We start from the raw sequence: 27,891 nt of genomic DNA on the forward strand, positions 1-27,891 counted from the left end.
CCTAGCCTGCTTGGCGGGTGAGTTCTCTGCCTGGACCATGGGGAGCTCCCTGCTCAGGATTCCCTCCCCCCCATCCCTCTCCCACCCCCCCTCCCCAAACCCTGCCAAGCCGGGCCTGCCCTGGCGAAGAATTTCCTCCTGGTTGTAAACGGTCTTGCCCCTTAACGGTTACCCCTAGCCCTCTACATGTCCAGTTAAAAGCCATTTAAATATTGTATTGATTGTGGATTTCCTTTGTGTGAGACCATAGCGATGCATAATGTTTTGCATGTTTTCACAAGTGCTTATTGGCCATTGGTACATAATCTTGGTGGATTTTCCGATTCCTTCGTTGAGTTGCTGGGAATGTTTGTGTTCTTATCAACTTGTGTGGGATTTTTGACTTCACATGGGATATTATTGACTTGTATGAGACTTTGTGTATAATATATACATATAAGAGAGATTTATTCCTGCACAAGCTTGTTTTTTTGAGTAAAATTACCAGCAGAGAAGCTAATTAGCCGGCTACTGTCTCTAGGCAAAATCTCCTTTTAGGGGACTTAAAGGGCACAGCTGTTAATCATTTGACGGCAAACAACTCCGCTCTTTGGATGTGAAGCTTCTGACTAGTACCTAGAAACTAAGCGCCCCCCCCCCCCCCCGCCCTGCATAATGTCAAAACCATGTAATTCTTTGAGTTGCCCTGTGCCATTTGTCTGCATACATAGTTCTTCCCTCAAGTTAAACATTCACCACCAGACTGTTTGATATTCCAAGCTTAAGCACACGGCTGAGAATTGAATTCGGAAAATGAGATCACAATTCTAAACTGGCACCCAAATGCATTGCCTGAAATCTTGATCCCTAATGAAAATGCACTGTCAACCGCTCTTCAAACAGCAATCACTCTGGAAGAGGAAAGTGCAGGCAGAAGTTATAAATTGGGTGCTGCTTTAACACCGACCAGAGGATAAGCCCAGTTTCCGTGCGGAGAGATTTAAAGGTACAAGAGGCAAAGAATGATGGGGACCAGTTCAATGGAACTGGAGTTCATGCGGGTTCTTGAACCTGTCCTGTATGTGATATCCAAGCAAAGCCCCTGGTTTTGCCTCTCTGCTACTGGGACCCGGGGAATGGACGGCTGTGCTGCTGGGGAATTCACGTCCGGGAAGATGAGCTGAGTTGTGTTGCAGTTAGAGCTGAGTCATGGTAGCCGAAGGAGAGACCAGGCTTGGAAGTTCTGTAATCCTTACCCCTCCCTTCATCAAAAGTGGAAACCACATGGAGAGGAAAAGGATATTTCCAAAAGTCAATTGAATTAGTTTCTGATTTCGATTACGGGGGATTCGTCCGAGATTCTTCCTCTACACTACTAATTTCCATTGTATTGTTTTTGACAGCGCGGTTTGGTTTGTGTTAAAAATGAGTTCTGAATCTCGTCCCCAGGGCTGGCCTTCTAAAGTGGAAAAGGACATTGATGGTTTCTGATTGCCTTCCAAACCAGCTTCTTATTGTTTCTATCAACTCTTCTAGTGGTGGTCTCGTTTCCTATTCTCTGGGGTCCATTCTGTTAAAAAAAAAAAAAGTCTCTCCACTTAAGATTCTGTTGCTAACGTCTAGCCCTGGACTATATATCCTTGAAGAGAGTTCCACTGTCACTTCCAAGAAACAAGCCTGCTAATGAAAGGTGTTTTACAAAATTATGTACAGGAGCTAAGGAGGAGGCTGGATTTACAGAACCATTGGTAATTCCGTAGCGTGGTTTTGGTTTCTGTAGGTTCCCCACCCATCATATGCACTCTGAAGTAAAGTAAAATAATCAGTGGAAGTCTTCTTGTGATGGTTTGATGGCAGGTGAATTCTGTTTCTGAAATGTGTGATAGAATTGTTAATATTGTGGCCATGTCCACCTGTGAACAATTCAAAATTCCAAAGCCAGCATGGGCTAGTTCATTCGGGCATGGAGGTGGGTTTCTGTACTAGAAATGCTGTGAAAATCAAACTATTACAGTAGTAACTTCCCAGTTGATATAGGAATGGTTTTTATAGCAGGTCCGGGGTTCTCAATATTGGGTAAAGAGTCAGAACTGTATGTTTAAAAACAAAAAAACAAAAAAAAAAAAAAAAACAAAAAAACAAAACTCAGGTGCGTCTCATGTGCAGATAGAATTGCAAAACACTGACTCTTGAAAGTATACTGCTGGTGTTTGACAAAATTTTAAATTACACAGTTTCTTTTTTATTTTTTATTTTTTTGTAAATGAGGTATAATTTCCATACACTAAAGGAAACTCATTCGCAAATGTATGGCTCAATTCATTTTGACAAACTTGATACCTGTGCCAGCACCCTGCCTCAAAGTGTGATCTGATTTCTCACCATAAGTTTGTTTTGCTTTTTTTTAAATACTCCTATAAATGTGGCCATACAGCCTGTACTCTTTTGAAAATAGGTCACTCAGCAATGTTGCTGAGAACCCTCCATGTCGTTGTATGTAAAGACCGTTCTTTTTCCACAGTCTTGTACTGTATGAATGTAGCATGATTTGTTTATCCAAACACATTTACTTCTGTTCGTGCATATTTGGGTTCTTTTCAGTTTTGATTTTTTTTTTTAATTAAAGTTGCTATGAACAGTCTTGCACAAGTATTCTGGTGGATATGGGTTTTCATTTCTGTTGGGTAAATACCTAAAACCTGGGGAGGGTATATGCTTAACTTGATAAGAAACTGCCAAATAGTTTTTCAAAACAATTGCATCATTTTCTGTTCCCTGCGGTGAGGTATGGGGGTTCTATTTGCTCAGCAACCTTGCCAGCATTTGGTCTTGGAGACTTTATTTACACTCGAGCCATTCTAGTAGCTGTGAAGCGCTATCAGACTGTGCTTTTAATTTCCAGTTTCCTCATGACTAGTGCTGTTGGCGTTGGTGCGTTCTTTTCTTCCAGTTTTATGTTATTCCAGATATTATGGACATATAAATAAGGGTTTAAAGCATAAACTGGGATATTGTATATTGTACCTGTATATTGTATACAGTATATTGTATATTGTAAACCTGTATATTGTAAACTGGTTGCCACAATAAGGATAGTTAATGCTTCCATTCTCTGTAGTAATTACCACTCTGTGTGGGTGTGTGCGCATGCGCGTGATAACATGCTAAGATTTACTCTGACGACTTTCAGGTATTGTTAATGATAGTCACTGTGCTTTACGTTACAACCCCAGAACTCATTCACCTTAGAGCCTCAAATCTGTAGCCTTTGAGCAACATCTATTCATTTCCTCCCCTGCACCACCCCCCCAGCCCCGGCAACCATTATTCTACACTTTGTTTCTATGAATTGGGTTTTTGTAGATTCTGCATGTAAGTGAGAACATACAATGATTATCTTTCTCTGCCTGACTTATTTCACTTATAAGGCTCTTTCGGTCCTCCTGTGTTGTAGCAAAAGACAGCATTTCCTTCTTTTTTGTGGCTGAATAATATTCCGTTGTGTTTATACACACTAGATCTTCTTGATCAATTCATCTGTTCATGGACACTTGGGTTGTTTCTGTGCCTTGGCTATCGTGGATGATGTTGCAGTGAACAAGGAAGTGCAGGTAAGGCTTCTGAATAGTGTTTCCATTTCCTTCGGGTATATACCCACAAGTGTGATTGTTGGACCATATGGCAGTCCTATTTTTATTTTCCTGAAGAAGCTCCATACTCTTTTCCGTAGGGATTGTAGCAATTTACATTTCTACCAACCAGGGCAAGGGGTCCCTCGCTCCACATGCTCGACAACACTTGTCTCTTTTTGCTGATGGCCACTCATGGGTGTGAAGTGCTCTCCCTGGGGTTTTGAATTGCATTTCTCTGGTGATCAGTGACGTACTGGGAGATGAGCAAAAACAGATTTTCCACAGCTAAAGCCACAAAGAAGGCCACATTGAAAACAGTGGGAGGGGCGGTCATGTGGTTGGGAACCTAAACCCCCAGCAGGGCATTAACCCATAAGAAGGAGGAAAATCACACACTTAGAGGAGCCACTTTGGAAGATGGGCCATTTCTTACAAAACTAAACCTACGCTTAGCCATTTGATCGAACACTGTCTTTTGGTATTTACCCAAAGGAGTTGAGAGCTTGTGTCCACACTAAAACTGGGGCATGAATATTTATAGCAGCTTTATTTATCACTGTCAAAACCCGGAAGCAACCAAGATGGCATTCAGTAGATGAATGGAAAAATAAAGTGTGGTGTATACATACTATATGATTTGAGGTATGTGACCTTCTGGAAAAGTCAAAACTATACAGACTGTGAAGTGATTAGTGGTTGTCAGGGATGGGGGTAGGGGTGGCTTGAATAGTTGGGAGCACAAAAGATTCAGTGAAAATACCCAGTATAATACTACAAGGGTAGATACATGTCATTATACATTTGTCCAAATTCATAGAATATGCAACACCAAGAGTAAACCAAGGGCTTTGAATAACTATGATGTGTCAGTGTAGGTTTATCAGTTATAACAAATATACTGAGAAAGTTGATATTGGGAAAGACTATGCATGCGAGTATATGTGATATCTCTGTACTTTACTCTTAGTTTTGCTGTGAACCTAAAACTCCGCTATCTAAAATGTTTTTTTTAATATCTACGTGCAAACATTTTAGGCCTTTGAAAAATGTATGTTTGATTTAAATGCTAACTGTTCACCAAAGTATCACACAATTTTATATTCCTGTCTCCAATATAGGAGAGTTCCAGTTGTTGCACATGTTCTCCAGTAATTGGATTGTCAGGTTTAAAAAATTTTATGCATTAGACTAATTGGTATCTTACTGAGTCTTTAATATGTATTTCTTTTATGACTAATGATATTGAACATCTCTTTCATTTTTTTTTTTTTGCCATTCGGATATAGTCCTCTGAAAAGTGTTCAAGTATTTTGCCCAGTTTTTAATTGGCTTGTTTCTCATTTTATTTACGTGGAAGAATTTTTATAAAGTCTGTATGCAAGTCTTGTGTCAGATGTAAGTAATGTGAATATTGTCGTATAGTCTGAGGCTTTTTTAATTTTCCTAAGGATGTTATTCAAAGAACAGGTTTTAGTTTTCATGAAGCCAGTTTATCAATTTTCTTTATGATTCATGCTTTTTGGTTCTATCTAAAAAAATAAATAAACTGCCTACTCTATGATGCAAAGGATTTTCTCTTAGGTTATCTTCTAGAAGTTTTATTATTGTAGCCTCCATACTTAAGACTATAATCTATTTTGAGTCATTTGTTTGGTTTTTGTTGTATGGTAAGAATTGAGGTATTTTTTTTTCCGTATGGATATTCAGTTATTTTGGCTGTGTTTTGAAAATACAATCCTTTCCCCACTGAGGACCTTTAGTGCCTTTGAAGAAAGTTAGTTGACTATGTACATGTGGATCTATTTCAGGTGTCAGTGTTCAGTCCCATTGATATGGGTCTATCTTTAGCTAAAGCCACACTGTCTTCTTTTATTAAAAGCCTTAACATCAGGCAATGTAAGTTCTCCATCTTTTTTCTTTTAAAAGTTATTTTCTAGTTTTTTTTAAAGCTGTTCCAAAACCAGTTTGGTTATTCAAGTTGGTTTTACATTTTCATATCAATTAAACAAGCATGTTAATTTTTATTTAAAAGCCTGCTGGGATTCTGATTGGGATTGCACTGAATCTCCATTTTGGAAGAACTGACTTCTTAAATCTGGTGATTTTCTGATCCAATATGCAGTATATTCCTTCATTTATTTAGGAATTCCTAAATGTTTCCAGTAATATTCGTAACTTGCTATGTATAGGTCTTCAGGGTACAGATGTCTTATTAAAGCTATCTCTAGTTAGTCTTCAGAAATAGTACACTACTATGAAATACCCCAAAAGCTTGTCATTTATTTCTAAATATTTTATGTTCTTTGATAACTGTATAGATAGGGTTTTTTCATTTCCCAAATGTTTGCTGCTAGAATCAAGAATACAATTGATTTTTTAAAAAATTGGTCTTATATCTTAGAACCTTACTAATCTTACTTAATTCTGATATTGATAGTATATATTACTTAAGATTTTAAGACTTTCTGATTAAACAATCATCTGTGAGGAAGACAGTTTTAAAATTTCCAGTTTTATTTCTTTCTTGCCTTATCACACTGGTTAGCATATCCAGTATAATGCCAAATAGAAATGGTGAAAGTGGATATCCTTGCCTTACTCTCAATCTAAGGGAAAAAGTGTTTAATGTTTCACCAATGAATGTGATGCCATCTGCTAATTTTTTTTTTGGTCTTTGTCAGCTTGAGAAATTTTCCTTGTTTTTCGTTTTGTTTTTAAGGAATTTCCCTAGTTTTAACATTTTGCTGATTTTTTTGTTTTGTTTTGTGTGTTTTGTTTTTTTAAGATTTTATTTATTCATTTGACAGAGAGAGCAAGAGAGGGAACACAAGCAGGGAAAGTAGAAGTGGAAGAGGAAGCGGACATGCAGAAGCAGGAGAGGGAGAAGCAGGCTTCCCGCTGAGCAGGGAGCCCAATGCTGGGCTTGATCCCAGGGTTCTGGGATCATGACCTGAGCAGAAGGCAGACGCTTAAAGACTGAACCACCCAGGCGTCCCTGATTGATTTTTTTTTTTTTTTTTAAACATGACCAAATGCCAAATTCTGTGAAATGCTTTTTCTGAATTTATTGTGGTCCTATTTTTTAATTTTTTACTTTATGTGGTATATAAATTGGTAAGTATTGAACAAATGATTCATTCTTGGGATAAACTGTACTAGATGCATTAAATATTTTTGTTGGCTGGATTCTATTTGCTAATGTTTTGTTAAGAACTTTTATCTTAATGAGAGGTACTGTTCTTTAGTTGTTTTTGTCAGATTTTTAGTATTAGGGTAATATTGACCTCATAAAATGAGCTGTGACATGTTCTCTCTCTTCCTCTATTTTTCTGAACAGCTTTATGCAAGATTGACCTTATTCCTTAGATGTCTGATACCATCCACCAGTGAAACTGGGTCCAAATATTTCTGAAGTTTTTTGTTAGTTATATTCACTTAATAGAATTTTACTGGAATTTTCTATTTCTTTTGTCAGTTTTCTCAAGTAATTTTTTTGTAATTTCAGTGTGATTAACAGTGTTATATTGGTTTCAGGTGTACAATATAGTGATTCAACAGTTCCATATATTATTCTGTGCAACCAAGAAAAATGTACCCTTAATCCCCCTCACCTATTTCCCCTATCCCCCTCCCCCACCTCCCCTCTGGTAACCATCCTTTTGTTCTCTATAGTGAAATCCGTTCTGGTTTCTCTTTTTTTGTTTGATTTGTTCCTTAAATTCCACATCTGAGTAAAATCATACGGCATTTGCCTTTCTCTGACTGGCTTATTTCACTTCGCATTATACTCCTCCCTGTGTTTATCGTTAAGTCATATTTTGCAAGAAATTTGACCATCTAAGATGTTGAAGTTATCAGCCTAACGTTTTTCCCAATAATCACCTTTAAATGTCTGTAGGATCTGTAATGATATTCTCTTTTAATTCTAATATTAATAAAATGTGTTTGTTAGGACACCTGGGTGGCTCAGTTGGTTAAGTGTCTGCCTTCAGCTCAGATCATGATCCCGGGCTCCTGGATTGAATCCCTGGACAGGCTTCCTGCTCAGCAGGAAGTCTGTCTCTCCCTCTGCCCCTTTTGCTGGTGCACACGCACACTCTCTCTCTCTCTCTCTCTCTCTCTCTCTCTCTCTCACACACACACACACACACACACACACACACACACACACACAATACACTCTCTATCTCCAATAAATAAAACCTTTACCAAAAAATGTGTTTCTTCTATCCCGATCATCTTGCTAAGGGTTTATCAGTTTTTTTTTTTTAAAGAATTTTTTCTGATTCTTCTTCTTTCTACTTAATTGAACTTTGTGCTTTTCTTAAAATTCTTCACTCCCATTAATTTTGTTGATACTTAACTTTTTATATCCTGAAGGCAAAAACACATGTAATTGATTTTTAAGCCTTTTCTACTAGTATAAGCATTTGCTATTACACATTTTCCTCTAATATATTATTTTCATTATCTTTCAACTGAAGTATTTTAATTTTTCTTCTTTGATCTTTAGGTTATTAGATGTGATATTTAACTTCAAAACACTTAGAAGTTTTCTAGATATTAACATCTGAGTTCCATTGTTATCAGATAATATACTTTGTAAGATTTCAAACATTTTAATGAGCTATATTTCCTCACTTAGAATATAGCCTCTTGATGAAAATTCTATGAAGTTAAAGTTGTTTTCTGATGTTGCTGAGTGTAGTATCCTATAATTATCATTTAGGTCCCATTCTTTGATAATGGTGTTCATATATTTTCATATATTTTGGTTGTTTTTCAACTTCATGCAGTTATTGAGAAAGGTGTGCAAAATCCCATTGTAGATTTCTCAATTTCTCTTTTCAGTTCTGTCCGTTTTTACTTCGTGTATTTTGTGGGGGTTTTGGATTTTTTTTTTTAGGATTTATTTTATTTTTATTTTATTTTTTTAAAAGATTTTATTTATTTATTTAACAGACAGAGATCACAAGCAGGCAGAGAGAGAGAGAAGGAAGCAGGCTCCCTGCTGAGCAGAGAGCCTGATGCAGGGCTCAATCCCAGGACCCTGGGATCATGACCTGAGCCGAAGGCAGAGGCTTTAACCTACTGAGCCACCCAGGCGCCCCTAGGATTTATTTTAGAAAGAGAACATGCCCACAAATGGGCGAAGGGGCAGAGGGAGAGAATCTTCAAGCAGACTCCTTACAGAGTGCAGAGCCCAACACAGGCTCCATCTCAAGAGCCATGAGATCCTGAGATGAAACCAAGAGTTGGGCACTTAACCAACTAAGCCACCTAGACATCCCTACTTCGTGTATTTTGTAAATCTATTATCTGTAGCATACACATTCAGGATTACTATGAATTTATCTTGAAGTATTCTTTTTATCACTGGCAACATTCTAATTTCTCTCTGGTGCTAATCTTTTATAATCTTCTTTGTCTGAATGTGTAGACATTTTTTTGCATTGTTTTGCTTCAATCTATTTGTGTCTTTATATTTAAAGTGAACACCTGCATACAGTGTATACTTCAATCTCCTTTTCATCTACTTTGAGAATGATTCTTCTATGTATATTTAATGTATTTAATGATATGGCTCCTCTTGATTCTGTCATTTGCTCGTTCTGTTTTAGTTTCATGTGCTTTTATTCACCCATTCCTTTTTTCCTGCTTTCTTTGGGTTAATCAAATATTTCATAGTACTTAATGTTCTTTATTGTCTTTCATAATGGTCTGCCTGGACCATACCTCTCTGTGTTAAAGCTGGAATTCTACGCTAATAGGGAGCCTAGAGTGAGCCTGGTGCTCATCTTCTCTGTCGCTGTTCTTTAAGTATTGTGTTCTGTGTTGCCTTATGTCCAGTGCCCGAAAACAACAGCTTCATATATTTTGTTCAGTTTTATAACTGTTCACACTGGGAGGGCAAATCTGGTAGCACTTATGTCAACATAGCTGGAAATGGAATTTTGATGTTTGCTTTGTAGATTCTTTCTTGGGTTTTTGTTTTGTGGGTTTTTTTGGTTTGTTTGCTTGGTGTTTTTTAGATTTTATCTACTTGAGAGAGAACAAGCAGAGGGGAGAGGCAGAGGGAGAAGCAGGGAGCCTAATGGAGGGCTTGATCCCAGGACCCTGAGATCATGACCTGAGCTGAAGGCAGACCCTTAGCCAAAGGCAGACCCTTAGCCAACTGAGCCACCCAGATACCTCTTGGTTCTTTTCTTACCTCCTGGCCCTAGCCCTCCTTTCCCTACCCCATGCCTTCTCAGATTTCCTGATTCTAGCATCTTACTCTCAGAAACTGTGAAGTAATAACTTTCTTAAGGTCTTATCTGATAAAAGCTGAGGGTGCAATATTTTCCTGAGTCATTTTCATGATTTTGGAGATTTTAGGAGATTCCATAGCCTTTGGGATGCATAGACTTTGTCTTTTGTAGTGGAGCACACACAAGTAAGCAATATTTATTGGATATCATTGGATACCTATTATATAATAGCTATTTTCATAATATCCATCTGAATGCTAACCCATACATTTCTGTCTGTTTTCCCTATTTTTATAACCAGGACTGTAGGAAGGAGAAGGGGTTTTGATGGTTAAATAAACTGCACAAATCATTTTTTTAAACATTTTATTTATTTATTTGACAGAGAGAGATCACAAGTAGGCAGAGAGGCAGGCAGAGGGGAAGGTGGCGGGAAGCAGGCCCCCTGCTGAGCAGAGAGCTTGATGTGGGGTTCAATCCCAGGACCCCGAGATCATGACCTGAGCCGAAGGCAGAGGCTTAACCCACTGAGCCACCCAGGTGCCCCCTGCACAAATCCTTCTGTTGGGTTGCCCAAAAGAAGGAAGTGAGGAGAAAATATGAAGTAAGAGTAGTAGGAATTGGGGATTTCAGCATAAGAATTGCACTCAAAAAGAGACCAAACAGATAGAGGCAAGGCATTTGGAAACCCATCTCCACATTCAGAGCTGAAATTTTCCAGTCTTCTTGAGCTATTACTGGACTGATAAAAAAATTTCCTGTTTTTATTTCTGATTGCCTCTTCTCTGTTCTTACTGTTTTCTTGGAAACTTTTCTGTTTTTAATGCATGTTGATGGGCACAGTATTTTTTTTTCTTAAATTGGCATTCCATAGACTTACCAGTCAGTGAATTTTATCTACCAGAATTGATTTGGGGATCATCTTAGGCTTTTCTACCACGCCTGGAATTTCACTTTATAAATAACTGATTTAATAAGTACATTATAAAACCTTTTTTAAAAATAAACTTACTGAGGACTTGTGCTAGACCAGTAAGAACACTACAATGTGAATCAAAAAAACTGAAATTATTGTCCTGGCTCTATCATTAAGTGTGTGACCTTTGGGAAGTCACTTTATGTGGGACCTAAGCTATATGGTCCTTAAGGCCTGTTCCAGCTCTAAGATTCCATTTCCAAGTAAGATTCCCTTATTTCTTCTTCCTCTTCTCATTTTGGGAGATGAAGAATGTGTTGTTCTTGTATGAATTCTTGGTATTGCTTATACATAAGAAAAGAATATGTCCCAGTGAACAAACTTGTAAGCCCAACACAAACTTGCTACTTACACTTTGCTTTAATCCTTTTGTTTCCCTTACTCCTGGTGTCTTGCAGCATCTTTCCAGATGATTCTGCTACAATTGACCACTCTAAAAAAAAAAAGTTTTATGTTGGGCTGGAATACTTGTTTTTTCTATTGCCTTTCTAAGTCAGAATTCAGCCTAATTTTTTTTGAAAAACATTTTGGAGCCTTAAGAGTACCTAGCAAAGTCAGAACTTGAATCTTTGTATATCAATGATTCCAAGTAGCTTGGTTACCAAGAAAACAACTGCATCGATTTCCAGTCTTAAGCAACCCTCAGAGATAGCAATTCTCTCAACAAAGATTGAATTGTCAGTGCAGTATGAAGAAAAAATTTATTACCTTCTCCCTAGAGCCAGAAGGACTCTGCTTCAATCCTAAAATGGCAGACTTTGTCCCTAACTAAGCAAAAGGGAAAAATAAAAGTCCAGCATACAGGCAAGTGGGGCATGTGTGCATGTTTCCCAAATAGAAGAAAGAAACTTTTGAAACCCTGTTGATGTTGTGCCTTATATCAATGAGTGTGTCTTAAAAAAAAGATTTTAATAGAGGTACACAGAGTTAAGAGGCACCTGGGTGGCTCAGTGGGTTAAATCCTCTGTCTTCGGCTCAGGTCATGATCCCAGAGTCCTGGGATCATGATCCTAAGGTCCTGGGATCAAGCCCCACTTCGGGCTCTCTGCTCAGCAGGGAGCCTGCTTCCTCCTCTCTCTCTGCCTCTCTGCCTACTTGTGATCTCTGTCTGTTAAATAAATAAAATCTTAAAAAAAAAAAAAGTACACAGAGTTAAGAAGTTTTCCCAATGTCCTAGGTAAAATTACTATAAATACCTGACATTTAGATAATATTAACCTCTCAGTAAACCCAATTCTACTTTAAGTACTTTAAAAAATTATGGTAAGCTGGACAAATTAAAGCTCTATTCAGAACATGCCAAAGATCCAGTCTATTCTATCAAAAATTCAGCTCCTAATCTGGTTGGTTTGATTGCATGACTATAAATGTCCCTATTGGAATGAGTATGGGACTGATTATTTTGGCAAAGCCTCCTTTGCAGCAGTGTAGAGAGAAGGAGAGTGAGATTTTTAGGTCAACTTGATAACACAGAAGCTTGAAACTGGCAGGGATTTTAGGGTTTATACACCTTATGAAAAAATTTAGGCCCTTAAAACATATAATATTATAAATAATTATGGTGAAGGAGGAGTTCTTTGGGTATAATTTAATCAGATTGTTAATAATTTTGAGCATTTAATCTGTGATATTTAATATTTGAGATTTAATCTGATATATTCCATAATCAATACTTTGTATATATTCTATCATTTAATCTTAAAATCTGCCATTTGAGTTAGGTACTGTTATTGCCCCTGTTTAAGGGCCACAGAAACCGATGCATAGACAGGTTAACTGACTGGCTCAGTGTTAAAGAGTTAGTAAATGGTAGAGTTGGGATTCAAATCTGGACAGTCCAATTACATTGAACTACTCTCTTCTACTGCCTCCCAATTAGCAAAGGCAACATTCTTAAATTTGTAGACAATAATAAAAATGTAAACGCGTGTGGGTCTGTTCCCCAGAAAGGTATGCCTTCACCATAAATAGTATCAACCATTGTCAGCAATGAACTATTACTTCAGATCTCTTTTTCTAGGGTAGAAAAATGTTACTTTAATTATCAGGATTTATCTTAGCATAAACTATCAGCAATATCTGGTAATCTATTTGATACAGAATCTAGCTTTATTCATGAAGCGTTTTACATTGTATCTTGTAGTGTGGCGGTATAGCACACTGGCTATGAATGGGTTTTCGAGTCAGCTAGACATAGGCTCAGAGCCTAGCTCTGTTCTTTATTTTAGACCCTTGAATGAGTTACTTGGGTTTGTGTCTGCCTGGTCATTTCCTCCTCTCATCTGCGTTTTCCCATCCTGGATGTGGAGATGGTAATAGTAATATCCCCTGGGGGTAATGATGATCTTACCTACCTCATAGGTTGTTATGAGGATTAAATTAAAATGATAAAGCCCTTAAACACAGTGCCTGGCATATTGTAAGTGCTCAAAATTGTTTATTAGTAACATATTATCATTTATATTATTTTTATTAATTATTTTGCTATGCCAATTCATTATTGATCCAGGGCTTTCTTTACGAGGGCCTTAGCTAAACATGTCTTCACTTTCATCCATTTCTTCAGTGAATAGCATTTAGTTGAGGCAAGTGGATGGTTGGCTGGTTGTACCGCAGTGCTTGAGATTCTATGAGAATTTGCATCTCTTGCCAAACTTTACTCTGTTTCAGACTCTAGCTCTGCACTGGATTTTGCCCTAGGAATCCTAGGAAACGGATGATTACTGTGGTTAAGAGCACTGAACGCTAACATTGTAATAAATATTTAGCATATGTAATATTATTTCAAACCCTTTCCTGGTAGCTCAGTAAGCCTAGACATGATCAGATACACATTTTTGGAATTCATACAAGCCTACTTGATTCTATTCTTATTCTGCTATAACACATCTTTTCCCTGCAGAGTAATTTTCCCAAAATGAACCTCTGATCATATCTAACTCTGTTCTTTAAACACTTCAGGGTTTTCTCATTGTCTTCAGACCGTAGTTCTCAAATTCAAGAAGATCCCCAGAGGTCTGTGAGATCTCTTGCTTTGCAAATTCAAAACAATGTTCATAATCCTATTGAGATTATTTGCCATTTTCACTTTCATTTGCTCATTAAGTCTACAGTAGAGTTTTCCATAGGTTAAGGGACATATAACATGCAATAAATAGACACAAGTCAGATATGAGAATCAGCTTGGTTTCTACATAAGCCAGACATTGAAGAGATTTGCAAAAAAAAAAAAACTTTTCTGTTAACATGTAATGGGTTTTTAATTATTTTAAATCTTTTAAAATCTCCCAGTTTTTTTAATATGGCAAGTATTAATACATTTAACACCGATACTAAAGCTCTATGGGGCCCTACAGAATTTTTAAGAATAGAACAGTGTCTTGGGACATCTGGGTGGCTCAGTCAGTTAAGCGTCCAACTCTTGGTTTCAGCTCAGGTCATGATCTCTGGGTCATGGGCGCCTCTGTCTATCTATATATGTGTAACAGGTTCTTGAGACCCAAAAGTTTACAAATGATTACCTAAACTAATCTCCAAACTCTGTTATATGCTTAACCAGCCATCATGTGTTGGGTCCTGCTTGCTTTTCCAATTTTCTCCCTCTACCTCTTACCTATGTTCTAACCACCTTGAATTTTCTAATTCTTGCTCTTCACCCATAGAACACGTTGTTCCTTCTGCCAGGCATCTTCTCTTCCCTTTACTTCACTAAATATTACCCATACTTTAAATTCAAAATTACATATTACTTACATTGCAGTTGGCCCTCTCTTAGTAGTTATGCTATATTATAATTGCATGTCTATTTGTTTTTTCCCCCACCAGATCATAAACTGCAGAAGAGCAGGCACTAGGTGTTATTCATACTGCTTGTTCCTAAGACAGTAATGCACTAAGTAAAGTTTGAAATGAATTGAATTAGAATGAACTGAAAGTTTTAGTGCCACCCATTTAACAGATGTAGAAGAAAGAATCTGGAGAAAATGACTTCCTCTTTTCATCTAACAGGTCCAAAAAGAGATCTGTAAGAGTTGAGTTATTGGGTTCTACATTTACTAATCTCCAAGGTAGGCACTCTCGATCAACACAAGATAAATTGCTGTGACAAATAGCAGTCAGCTAATAGAATTCTGAAACCTGCAGTTTCATGTAGATAAATCCTTCAGTCCCAAGACTCCTGTTTGACCAAGTAGATCAGCTAGACTGCATAGAATGTTTGATAGATGTTCCATTATACCTGGTAGTATCCAACCATACAGTCTAAATAAGAAAGCCAGTAAAAATGATTTAATAAGACAGTAAGGTGAAAAACTTATTTTGTGAATAATTCCTATTTGGCAAAGCCAAGAAACAATTCATTTTTCCTCCATCTTATTTTAATATCCTCAAGTGTAACCATTAAGATCTTGTTACTTATAATACTGAGTGTGGTTAAAGAGGATTGGACTGAATTGATAAAATGATAATTACCTCTCTGTGTTGTGCCATTTGCATTTGATTAGGAATATATTTTTCTTGCAAGAGTAGGAAATTGTAAAGGAATGAAACTCTAATTGGAAATAGATGTCTAGAAGTTTAAGTGGGAATTTCCCACAAAAGTCACATGAGAGTCAATTTTAGAAAATTGAGGTTACAAATGAAGAATTTATAAAATAGAGGTTATAATGAAGAATTATGAATCATTAAACTTTACGTTTAAGGTTGAAGAAATCATCATAAAAGCACCCCCAGTTGTTCATCCCTAATATCTATGATCGCTCTAAGTCTTGAAATGATTGTGTGATATATTCTTGTTACTCAGAGTGTGGACATGCTGGTGCATAATCAATAGCCACCTGGGATCTTATTAGAAATGCCTCACTCAGACCTACTATATTAGTTCTGTATTGCCGTGTAACAAACTGCCATAGATTTAGCAGCATAAAATAACACATTATCATTTCAAAGTTTTCATGGGTCAGGAATCTGGGTACGGCTTACCTGAATGCTCTGCTCAGGATCACACAAGACTTAAATCAAGATTATCAGCTAAGACTGGGGTCTGATCTGAGGCACTGAGTCCTCTTCCAGGCTCACGTGGTTGCTGACAGAATTTACTTCCTTGTAGCTGTAGAACTGCTAAAAACTCACTATCTCAAGGATAGCAAGAGTGTCTTGACCTCAAGGCCCTCTTTCAATGGGTTTCCTTGATTAGGTCACACTCACCCAGGATAATCTCCCTTTCATTAATTTCAAATCAACTGGTTTGGGACCCTATTTACATGAACAAAATCCCTTCATCTTTGTCATGTAACCTAATCATGAGAGTGATCTATCCAATGCACAGGTACTGCTCACACACAGGGAGAGAGGATCCTATAGAACATGTACACAAGGAAGGCAGGAACCTTAGAATCTATTTAAAAATTCTGTTCACTGTAGCTACTGAATCAGTCTGCAATTAAAAAAAAAATTCCCAGGTGATTCCTATGCATATTTTGAAGCTTTGTGATAACCTTTTGAAATATGAGAAAACCAGAGTAGCCACAAGTTAAGTAATAAGATCACAGTTGGTTACTAATAGAAGCCCTTAAACACACGCCTTCAGTTATTGATGACCACAAAGCATGCCCTATGTAGGGCAGGACCCAGACAATTAAGAGAATAGTCTGATGATCTGGAGTTTATGGGAAGAGAGTATAAAAGAGAAGTTAATATTTATTGATTATTACTATGTACAATATAGTAGGTTTTGACATTTCAACAGATGTCATTACATTTAATTCTCATAACTCCACCATTATTATTGGATGGTAGTCGTGTTATTTTACTGATGAAGAAACTGAGAATCAAAGAGATTAAGTAAGGTCCTATATCTAGTATGTAGACCTAGGATTCAAAGCAGTCATGCCAGACCTGATCTTTCCACCACACTGTCATGTCTCCCAAGTGGGAAGGAGGACACAGCTAAAGACACAGCTTGTATCAGGGTCTTGAAGATCCCTTTCTCCTGCCTACATTAAATTGTGAGAACTTCTGAGTTCCCCCAGAACTCTCAAGAAGCCAGTAAGTGGAGCCGTAACCAGTAGAGAATGCCGCTCTCCTCCAGCATCCCCTGCTCCCTTCACTGGGATTTCCTAGAAGAAGATCATTACCTGAGTATGCCAACCATGTTCTGAGAAACTAGACCTGGGAGACCCTGCCTGATGGTGAAGAGAAAAAACTGTTTGGTGAGTACATTTCAGTTTCGCTTTCATGAATTTAAGATCGCATAGTTGCCAACTAAATAATGATACTAGACTTCATATTAGAAAACATGGTGCTGCTCTGGGCGCCTGGGTGGCTCAGTGGGTTAAGCCTCTGCCTTCGGCTCAGGTCATGATCTCAGGGTCCTTGGGATCGAGTCCAGCATCGGGCTCTCTGCTTGGCAGGGAGGCTGCTTCCTCCTCTCTCTCTCTGCCTACTTGTGATCTCACTCGTCAAATAAATAAATCTTTAAAAAAAAAAAAAAAAAAGGGTGCTGCTCTTTTATCTTTCCTTATTTTTCCACCCCCGACAAAAGTTGACTACTTCCGGTATTTTTTCCAGCTAACATTCAGGATGGGACTGATCTCTTCAAAACCAGAAAACATTTAGGATTTTAGCGAATAGAAAGTTGCTTTGTAGAGACAAAGTAGATTAATGGTTGCCTAAGGTAGGGGTTTATAGGGGCTTAGAGGGTGATGGTTAAGGGGTGTGATGTTCGTTTCTTTTAAGGGTGACGTAAATGTTCTAAAATTGATTTTGATGATGGATGCACAAGTTTACGAATATATTAAAAACCTGTAGGCTTTAAATGAGTCTATGTGGGGAACGTGGGGAAGACGGTGAAGTAAAAGGAGCCTGAGCTCACTCCTCTCATGGACGCACTGAGGCAACAAATACGTGTATTGCAACTAACTAAAGAATGGCAGAACAGAACTGCCACAGCTCATCCTGGAGAGGCCACAGAGAAATAGGGGCAGGGACACATCGTCCTGGAGAGGCCACAGAGAAATAGGGGCAGGGACACACCCAGGTACCAAATACCTTGTGTAACTAACCACAAATGGAAGGGACATCACTACCATGAAGAACAAGGGATCAGACCCCACATGGGTGTCCTTGGCCCCCACTGGGAAGAAGACACTCCATAATGTCCGGCTTTATAAATCAACAAAGCTTAACTCTAGGAGCTTAAGTAATTAGTAGGGCTTAAATCCAGAAGAGCTGGAGGGCTACAGGAAACCAAGATTCTGCCCTGAAAGAGCTAACCTACTATATTACTCAGTCTAACACCCAGCACAGAAGCAGCAGTTTGAAAAGCATCTGGGGCATCCATGAAGGAGATTTATGGACTAATTTTAGAATGTGTGCTGGAGGGGCAGGAATCTGCAGGAGATTCCTCTGGGAATGAACGTGCTGGCAGGCCCCATTTTTCTCACCATTCCCCAGACTACATAGCTGGACATTGGCAGGAGCCGGTTTTAACACACTCCATCTACCTTGCTAGTAGAGTATGCCCCACTCTGGCCTTGTCCTGCTTTCCTGCTCCACCCAACCCAGCTACCTCAACAGGCTCCCTTCCGAAGTGGCTTCTGCCCCAACACACCCAGCAGGGACAGGACAAGCGCCACTACAAAGTGGTTCCTGCTCTGGGTAGGGGACGGGGGCAAGGGGTGGGAAATCATCCCACACACCCACAGTTCCTGTAGCTGAGCCTCCTAGCTGGCCGTGCAGGGAATAAGCCATGTTCTTCAGAGTGACAGCAGGTGTTGCAGTGGCTAACTGTAGACAGGTGGGTTGAGAGCTAGCCCAACCCATCAGCTAGCCCATGGTGCTCTAGCCGGGCTCCTCAACAGCCTGGGGTGCAAACTCTGTCCCGTATGCCTGTAGGAGGTGAGGCAGGTTATTTCAGCCAGCTGAGATGAAGGTCAGCCCCACCTACCAGCATGCCCAAAGGAATCACAGCACACACGGGACACCCCTGGAGAGCCTAATCCTGGTGACCAGAGGGGATTGTACTAAAGGGCATTGCAGGATTTCTTTGACACAAGACCACCACTTTTAAGACCAGTAGACCTAGCAGACCTACCTAATACAAAGAAACAGAGTATTACACAAAATGAGGATACAGAGGAATATCTAAAAAATGACATAACAAGACAAAATTAGAACTAAATTAAATGGAACTAAGTAATATGCCTGATAAAGTGTTACAAGTGATGGTCCCAAAGATACTTCCTGGACTTGAGAGAAGAGTAGATGAACTCTGTGAGAACGTTAACAAAGAAATAGGAAATGTGAAAAGAACCAGAGCTGAAGAATATACTAACTGAAATGAAAAAATACACTAGAATCAGCAGACGAGTGGATGCAGAAGAATGGATCAGCAATCTGAAAGACCAGGTAATAGAAAACAACCAACCTGAACAGCCAAAAGGGGAAGAATTAAAAAATAGGTTAAGGGATGTCTGCAACATGATTAAGTGTGATAACACTAGCATTATAAGGATCCAAGATGAAGAGAGGAGGCAGACATTTTATTTGAAGAAATAGTAACTGAAACTTCCCTAAGTAGGGAAGGAAAAAGACATCCAAGTCCAGGAATCAAGGAGAGCCCCCAAGCAAGGTCTACACCAAGGCACATAATAACTACAATGGAAAAAGCTACAGGTAAAAAGAGAATTTTAAAAGCAACAAGAGAGGGGCACCTGGGTGGCTCAGTGGGTTAAGCCTCTGCCTTCAGCTCAGGTCATGATCTCAGGGTCCTGGGATCGAGCCCCGCATCGGGTTCTCTGCTCAGCAGGGAGCCTGCTTCCCCCTCTCCCTCTGCTGTTCCTACTGCTTGTGTGTGCCCTCTCTCTCTCTCAAATGAATAAATAAAATCTTAAATAAATAAATAAATAAAAGCAACAAGAGAAAAAGCAAACAAATAAGGGTCCACCTCCTCCCCTTAAGGATATCACCTAATTTTTCAGCAGAAATATTTCAGGCTGAAACAGAGTGGCAGGGTATATTCAAAGTGCTAAAAGTAAAAAAATTTACAACTATGACTACTCTATCCAGCAAGTTATCAGACACAATTGAAGTGGAGAGAAAGAGTTTACCAGACAAACAGAAGTTAAAGTTGAGTTCATCACCACTAAACCAGCCTTACAAGAAATGTTAAAGGGACGTCTTTGAGTGGCAAGAAAAAGACCATAACTAGAATTAAGAACCATATGAAAGGAAAACATTTCACTGGCAAAAGCAAGCATATAGTCAAGGTAGTAGATTAATCAATTATAAAGCCAGTATGAAGGCTAAAACAGAACAGTACTAAACTCAATTGTAGTACAATAATAAGTGGGAAATACAAAATAAAAAGACGCAGAATATGTCAAGGTGTAAATTATATGATTTCACACATAAAACTTGGAGGGGGAAGTAATAATTTAATGCTTTTAGTATGTGTTCCAACTTAAGCAACCATCAAATTAATACAGGCTATTACACACATGTTACATAGAACTCCATGGTAATAAGAAATCAAAAACCTGTAATAGATTTTTAAAAAACCCACAAAGGGATCTAAGCATAACACTAAAGAAAGCCATCAAACCACAGGGGAAGAGAGCAAGAGAACAACAAAGAACTACAAAAACAACCAGAAGGCAATTAACAACATGGTAGCAAAATCTTTTGAGACCCAGCAAAAGTAGTTCTAAGTGGGAAGTTACTTTGAATGTAAGTGGACTCAATGTTCCAATGACATAGGGTGGCTGGATAAAAAAAGCAAGACTCATCTATATACTGCCTACAAGGAACTCAGACTCAAAGACACATACAGACTGAAAGTGAAGGGATGGAAAAAAATTCCATGCAAATGGAAGAAAAAAAAAAAAGCTAGGATAGAACTACTTCTATCAGACAAAATAGACGTTAAAAATGAAGACGATAGCAAGAGAGAAAGAAGGGCATTACATAATAAAGGGATTATTTCAACAAGAGGATATAGCAATTATAACTATCTATGCACCCAACATAGGAGCACCTGAATATATAAAGAAAATATTAACAGACGTAAAGAGAGAAATTGACAGTAATACAATAATAATAGGGGCTTTTCATCCTATTTATACCAATGGATAGTTCAAAGAATCAATAAGGAAATAGTGGCTATGAATGGCCTATCAGACCAGATGAACTTGATAGATATATGTAGAACTTTCCATCCAAAACCAGCACAATACACATTCAAGTATGCATGGGACATTCTGCAGGATAGATCACATATTAGGTCACAAAACTAGCCTCAGTGGATTTAAGAGTATTAAAATCCTATTAAGCATCTCTTCTCACCACAGTGATGTGAAACTAGAAATCAATTACAAGAAAAAAAACTGAGAAAATCACAAACAAGTGGAGGCTAAACAACATGCTATTGAATAACCAATAGGTCATCAAAGAAATCAAAGAGGAAATAAAAATATATGGGGGGGGGGCACCTGGGTGGCTCAGTCAGTTAAGGGACTGACTCTTGATTTCAGCTCAGGTCATGATCTCAGGGCTGTGGAACTGAGATACACATTGGGCTCTGTGCTCAATGGGGAGTCTGCTTGAGACTTTTTCTCTCTCTGTCTCTCTGCCTCTCCCCCTCACTTGCTCATTCTCTCTTTCTCTAAAACAATCTTTTAAAAAAATACATGGGAGACAATGAAGTTATAAATACAATGATCCAAAATCTTTGAGACCCAGCAAAAGCAGTTACAGGAGGGAAGTGTATAGCAATACAAGCCTATCTCAAGAAAGAAGATAAATCTAAAACAAAATAACCTTATGCGTGAAAGAACTAGAAAAAGAACAAAGCCCAAAGTTAGTAGAAGAAAGGAAACACAGATGAGAGCAAAAATAATTGAAATGGAGTCTAAAAATAATAAGATCAATGGAATCAAGAGCTGGTTCTTTGAAAAGATAAACAGAGTTAATAAGCCTTTAGCCAGACACAGGAAAAAAAGAAGACTCAAAGGCAGAAATGAAAGGGGAGAAATAACCAACAGCACAAAGGTACAAATGATTATAAGAGAATACTAGGAAATATTGCACACAAATTGGACAACCTAGAAGAAATGGCTAAATTCCTGAAAATACACAGTCTTCCAAACTGAATCAGGAAGTAGAAAATTTGAATAGACTCGATAGTGATGAAATTGAACTGGTTAAAAAAAACACCTCCCAACAAAGAAAATTACAGGACTAGATAGCTTCACAAGAAAATTCCACCAAACATTTTAAAAAGAGATACCTATTATTCTCAAACTATTCCAAAAAATAGAAAAGGAAGGAAAACTTCTGAATTCATTCTATGTGGTCAGCATTATCCTCATTCTATGAGGACAAAGATGCTACCAAAATTTACAGGCCAATATCTCTGATAAACATGGATACAAAAATCCTCAACAGAAGGTAAGCTACTGAATGGGAGAAGATCTTTCCCAATAATTTATCCGATAAGGGGTTAATATCTAAAAAATATGAAGAGCTGTTACAACTCAACATTGGTTCCAAATAAAGCAATAATTGATTAAAAACTGGACAGAGGACCTATCCAAAATTTTTCCACAGAAGACATACTTGTGGCCAACAGACACATGAAAAGATGCTCAGCATTGCTAATCATCAGAGAAATGCGAATCAAAACCACAGTGAGATACCACCTCACACCAGTCGGAATGGTTAGTATCAAAAAGACAACAAGTGTTGGCAGGGATGTAGAGAAAAGGGAACCCTGTGCACTGTTGGTAAGAATATCATTGGGTGCAACCAATGTGGGAAACAGTATAGAGGGTTTTCTAAAAAATTTTTAAAAATACTGTATGTTCCCATAGTTCCACTACTGGGTGTTTATCCAAAAAATACAAAAACACTATTTACAAAGATATATCCACCCCTTCTTTAACTGCAGTATTAATTACCATAGCAAAAACGTGGAAGGAACCTACGTGTCCATCATAAAGAACATACAGCGCACGTGTGCGCCAGCACGTTCCTATGTACAGAATTTTTACCCATGAAAAAGGATGAGCTCTTGCCATTTGTGACAACATGGGGTATTATTTTCAGTAAGTCAAAGAAGGACAAATATCCTATGTTTTTACCTACATGTAGAATATTAAATTTAAAAAGAACAACAAGTAGATTTGTGAATACAGAGAAACTGGTAGTTACCAGAGCATAGCGTGTTGGGAGGATGGTCCTAAATAGGCAAAGGGTATTAAGTGGTACAACTTCCAGTTACAAAATAACTCATGGGGATGAAAAGTACAGCAGAGGGGATATAGTCGATAATATTTTAATAACGTATAGTGACAAATGGTGACCACCCTAAGTTTGGTGAGCGTTGAGTAATGTATAGAATTGTCAAGTCACTGTTTTGCACATGAAACTACTAATAACATTGCATGTCAGTAATCTTTAAAAATGTGTGAATTTGGGGTGCCTGGGTGGCTCAGTAGGTTAAGCCTCTGCCTTCGGCTCAGGTCATGATCCCAGGGTCCTGGGATCGAGCCGCACATCGGGCTCTCTGCTCAGCAGGGAGCCTGCCTCCACCTCTCTCTCTGCCTGCCTCTCTGCCTACTTGTGATCTCTGTCTGTTAAATAAATAAATAAAATCTTTTAAAAAAATGTGTGAATTTGTTGGTATGTGAATTAAGATTTTTTTTTTTTTTTGGTTAAAGTTGCTTTTGTATCAAGTTTTAGTGGATTAGAACAGGTCTCAAATGGAGATCAAAACACTATACCAAATAACAACCAGATTTTCAGCCTACATTTTAAGTTAATTTTCTAGCAAATGGTCAAGAACCTTATGTGTAGATTTTGTCTTATCTCCCTCTATGAGGAAGAAAAAAAGATAATTTGTTCCCCGAGAAAAATACCACCTTGACCCAACCCCTGAATGGGTTGAATTACTTTTGGCAGAGCTACAAAAGCCACCGCCATAGAGTTTCACATAAACTATCATCAGATAGTCTCTTGGCCCTCGTGAGTCCTTCAGTAGAGTTTTATAAAGTAGAAGAGCCAGATCTGTTTGATCCACAGAATCAGAATGGAGTGTATTTGGTCACAACGAGTTGACAGACGAGTGGGTTTAGTTGGCTCCTCCTTCCATGCTCTCCTCTCTATTTCTTCTAAGCTCTAACTTCTGTTTCTTCAGCACGTCTGGAAAACCGAGCTCTCTTCTCTAAAACCTCGCTGATAATGTCTGTTATTTTTATGAAGCAGCTAAGCATAGTGGAAAGAACGCACCAGCTTGGGAATAAGAGCTAGGATTGACTTCTGGTCTCTCAGTGACAGTGACACTTGGGGAGAGCTTGTTTAAGGGGAGAGCTTCTTTAACTTCTCTAAACTTCACTTGTTTCTTTCCTAAAGCTGGGGACAAAACACTCATAGAGTGGGCATGAGGTTTACCTGATGGTCAGTAATAAATGGCAGCCATTGCTATAGTTATGGCTTGCTGAAATTTTGTTTTTACAATGTTACATTAGTTTTCACTTACTGAATAATAATCCAGAATATTTAGAGTTTCACCTTTTTAAAAAATTTTTTTCAGTGTTCCAAAATTCATTGTTTATGCACCACACCCAGTGCTCCATGCAATACGTGCCCTCCATAATACCCACCACCAGGCTCACCTAACCTCCCACCCCCAACCCCTGCAAAACCTTCAGTTTGTTTCTCAGAGTCCACAGTCTCTCATGCTTCGTCTTCCCCTCCGGTTTCCCCCAACTCCCTTCTCCACTCCTTCTCCCAGTGTCCTCCGTGTTATTCGTTATGCTCCACAAGTAAGTGAAACCATATGATAATTGACTCTCTCTGCTTGACTTATTTCACTCAGCATAATCTCCTCCAGTCCCGTCCATGTTGCTACAAAAGTTGGGTATTCACCCTTTCTGGTGGAGGCTTATACTCCATTGTATATATGGACCATATCTTCATTATCTATTCGTCTATTGAAGGGCATCTTGGTTCTTTCCACAGTTTGGCGACTGTGGCCATTGCTGCTATAAACATTGGGGTACAGAGGGCCTTCTGTTCACTACATCTGTGTCTTTGGGATAAATACCCAGTAGTGCAGTTGCAGGGTCATAGGGTAGCTCTATTTTTAATTTCTTAAGTAATCTCCACACTGTTTTCCAAAGTGGCTGCACCGACTTGCAGTTTCACATTTTGTTGTTGTTGTTTTTTAATTTATTGAGAGAGAGTTCATGAGCAGGAGGGGCAGAAGGAGAGGAAGCAAGAATCTCAAGCAGACTCTGCACTGAGTGAGGAACCCAACTCAGGGCTCAGTCTCACAACCCTGAGATCACCACCTGAGCCGAAACCAAGGGAGGGATACTTAACCAACAATGCCACCCACGCACCCCTAGAGTGTCTTAGTTTTAAACTCAGTTCTAAGTTCTGTGGCTGTACGTCAAGATGCTCTCGCATTTTACATCCTTGTGGCCAAAAAATATATAAATTAGGTCATCAGTAGAAGATTATAAGGCATTTTCTAGAAATGCTGAATGCTTCCATCGGCTAGGAAGTTGTAATTACAAATGTGGTTATCTCTGGTTCTCTATCCTTTATCAGGGGAGGGCGGGGTGGGTGCAGTCCATGTCAAAATAGTCAGCAAAACAAGAAAATTATTTGAAATACTGAAGAATGTTCTGAATATTTAAACAAATGGCAGGTTTCAAGTGTCCTGTATTTTGGAGTCTATATGGTGGTGGCAGTTCATGTACAGTTCTCTCATTCCATTCAATTTGTCCCCAGGCTTCAGTGATGTGGAGTTCAAATTCAGAAGTCATGGGGGGCTCCACATAGCGAACATTTCGATTATACCTGTTTTCTTCAATCCTTCATAGTTTCTTGATTATTTAGAACCAAACAAAGCCCTGTCCTTTTGTGTCTGGCCAAATGGTAGAAATTGACAGTAAGTGTGGGTGTCTTGTTCAGTTCACCTACTGGGTGAGGGACTGGGGGCATTGGAGCTTTGAGTGGGGGAGCGGAGAGACAAAAATAAGCCCTCATTGAGGTATGTGCTTCAGGCCTGTTCTTGAAAAAAGCAAAACCAGGCTTTTACACCAGGGAGAATAGCCTCTTCTTAGCATTATCTCCTACACTTTATTATGCTAAAAAGAAAACAAAACTATCTTCAGCCTCAATTTATTTATTTTTTAAAGCTTTTATTTATTTATTTGACAGAGGGAGAGAGAGAGATCACAAGTAGGCAGAGAGGCCGGAACGGGGGCCGGGGGAGGGGGTGGGAGCAGGCTCCCTATTGAGCAGAGCCCAATGCGGGGCTCCATCCTAGGACCCTGAGATCATGACCTGAGCCGAAGGCAGATTCAGCTCAATTTATGTTACCAAAGGTCCTTGACAGAGCCTCTAGCTTTCATAATCTCTAGGAAGATAATCGCGAGGAGAAAATCCATACTGCCATGAGGAAAAAAAAATGTAAATTTAGGAGGTGTGTTTCCTATATACATTTAGTTTTATTTCTTTTAAATGTAACATTTTGAACATATTCAATGTAGATATATGTAATTGTTAATGTCTGCGTAGCGTTCTATACATATTACAATTTATATATCCGTTTTCTTCAGTTGTTTGGCATTTGGGGCTTTGCACTTACTTTATATATAGCCCTAGACTGCTTCACCGAGTCCCTCTTCACAAGTGCAATAAAATAAAGACAAGTGGAAAAAATTTAGTGTGGGACTCCCAGGGCCACATTTTACCTTCTAATACTCTTTATTTTATTGCAAATCCTAAGTCTGGCCATTTTTGTTTTCATCGCAATGATTCCTGGATTTTTATTATGAGAGGGTAAAATGGATCTAAAACCTTGATTGCTGACAAAAGCAATCATTAGAGGTGCACTTTCATCATCCAACATGAGACCGAGGAACATGAAACAAAATACATTGAGCAGTTTTTACTAGAAGTCAGCACATCTGTCCGTGCAGACCTAGCACTTTAAATGGATCTGGGAAGAGGAACTTAGCAAAGCAGTTTATGACCACATATTAGGTTGAAAGCCCAAATGAAAAGTTGTCACCCTGGTGACTTTTTGATGTAGATTTAATATAAAACACTATGATCCAAGATCATGGGGGAGAAGGCAGAGGAAAACCGTAGCATAATCAAATTCTAGCTGTGATTCCTTATCTTAAAGTTGACATCTTTGTAAGATGAATTTGTTCTCCAAATATCTTTATAAAATTGCAACAAGTAATATATCACTTTACCAAAATGCAGATATAACAGACAAAGTCAGAAGAATCAGCAGGGCCCGCCTTGTGAAAATTGTCATGAACATTCATGTTAGTAGTTGAACTATATAAGAGAGTTAAGAATCCCATCACTCATCACACGGATGTTCAGTCTTTTGGGACCAAACAATGGATCCGTTTCCATCCAAATACACTCCATGAATAAAGTCTGATAAACTTGTACTTCCCATGATTAACCCAAGCTAAAGCTTTCATTAGAGGTTTTTATAGTCCCGGTATTGAGTATGTAATTCAAATTAACCCAGATACTTAGGTCTTAGTCCATAAAAATCCCAGTCCAAGACTCTTCTCAGGGTGGACACAGAGGAGAATAACTCAAGCATCTTGTTTGTTACTCAAGCATCTTCAAACCTACTTGGCAGTAGTGTGGGGAGAAAGAGGTGATGGGGGCAGATAAGACAACGGCACAGTGAGAAAGATTATGATTAGCGCCACAGAAAAATCCATAGCGCTGTTAAGTAATTTCAGAAGAGGAAAGAAGGAAGGGAAGATTTGGGAAGAGGGCAGAAAATGCACCAAAGAGCAGTTCAGCATTAGCCAAGTTCGAGGCACTGTGAAAAAGTCATAGCTGCAGTAGAAGAAGGAGAGAGAACACAGACTGTGGCTTACAGAGTTAATAAACTAGTGGGAGAAGTAGACCCAAGTGTGGCATATGCTTGTGTGTGAGCACATCCATGCCATAATGGAAGTCAGAATGTGGTAAACAGAAACTCACATCTGCTCAAGTTCATCCTGTG

At 38.6% G+C, this 27,891-nt stretch overlaps 1 pseudogene; it reads left to right on the forward strand.

Moving 5' to 3' along the window:
• Positions 1-1,942: 1,942 nt before the first annotated feature.
• Positions 1,943-27,891, forward strand: part of LOC111157217 — a 175,097-nt pseudogene continuing 149,148 nt past the window's right edge.

The sequence above is a fragment of the Enhydra lutris genome, unplaced genomic scaffold (genome assembly GCF_002288905.1).
Source record: "Enhydra lutris kenyoni isolate GAN:26980312 unplaced genomic scaffold, ASM228890v2 scaffoldscaffold53, whole genome shotgun sequence".
In the NCBI taxonomy this organism is placed as follows: domain Eukaryota; kingdom Metazoa; phylum Chordata; class Mammalia; order Carnivora; family Mustelidae; genus Enhydra; species Enhydra lutris.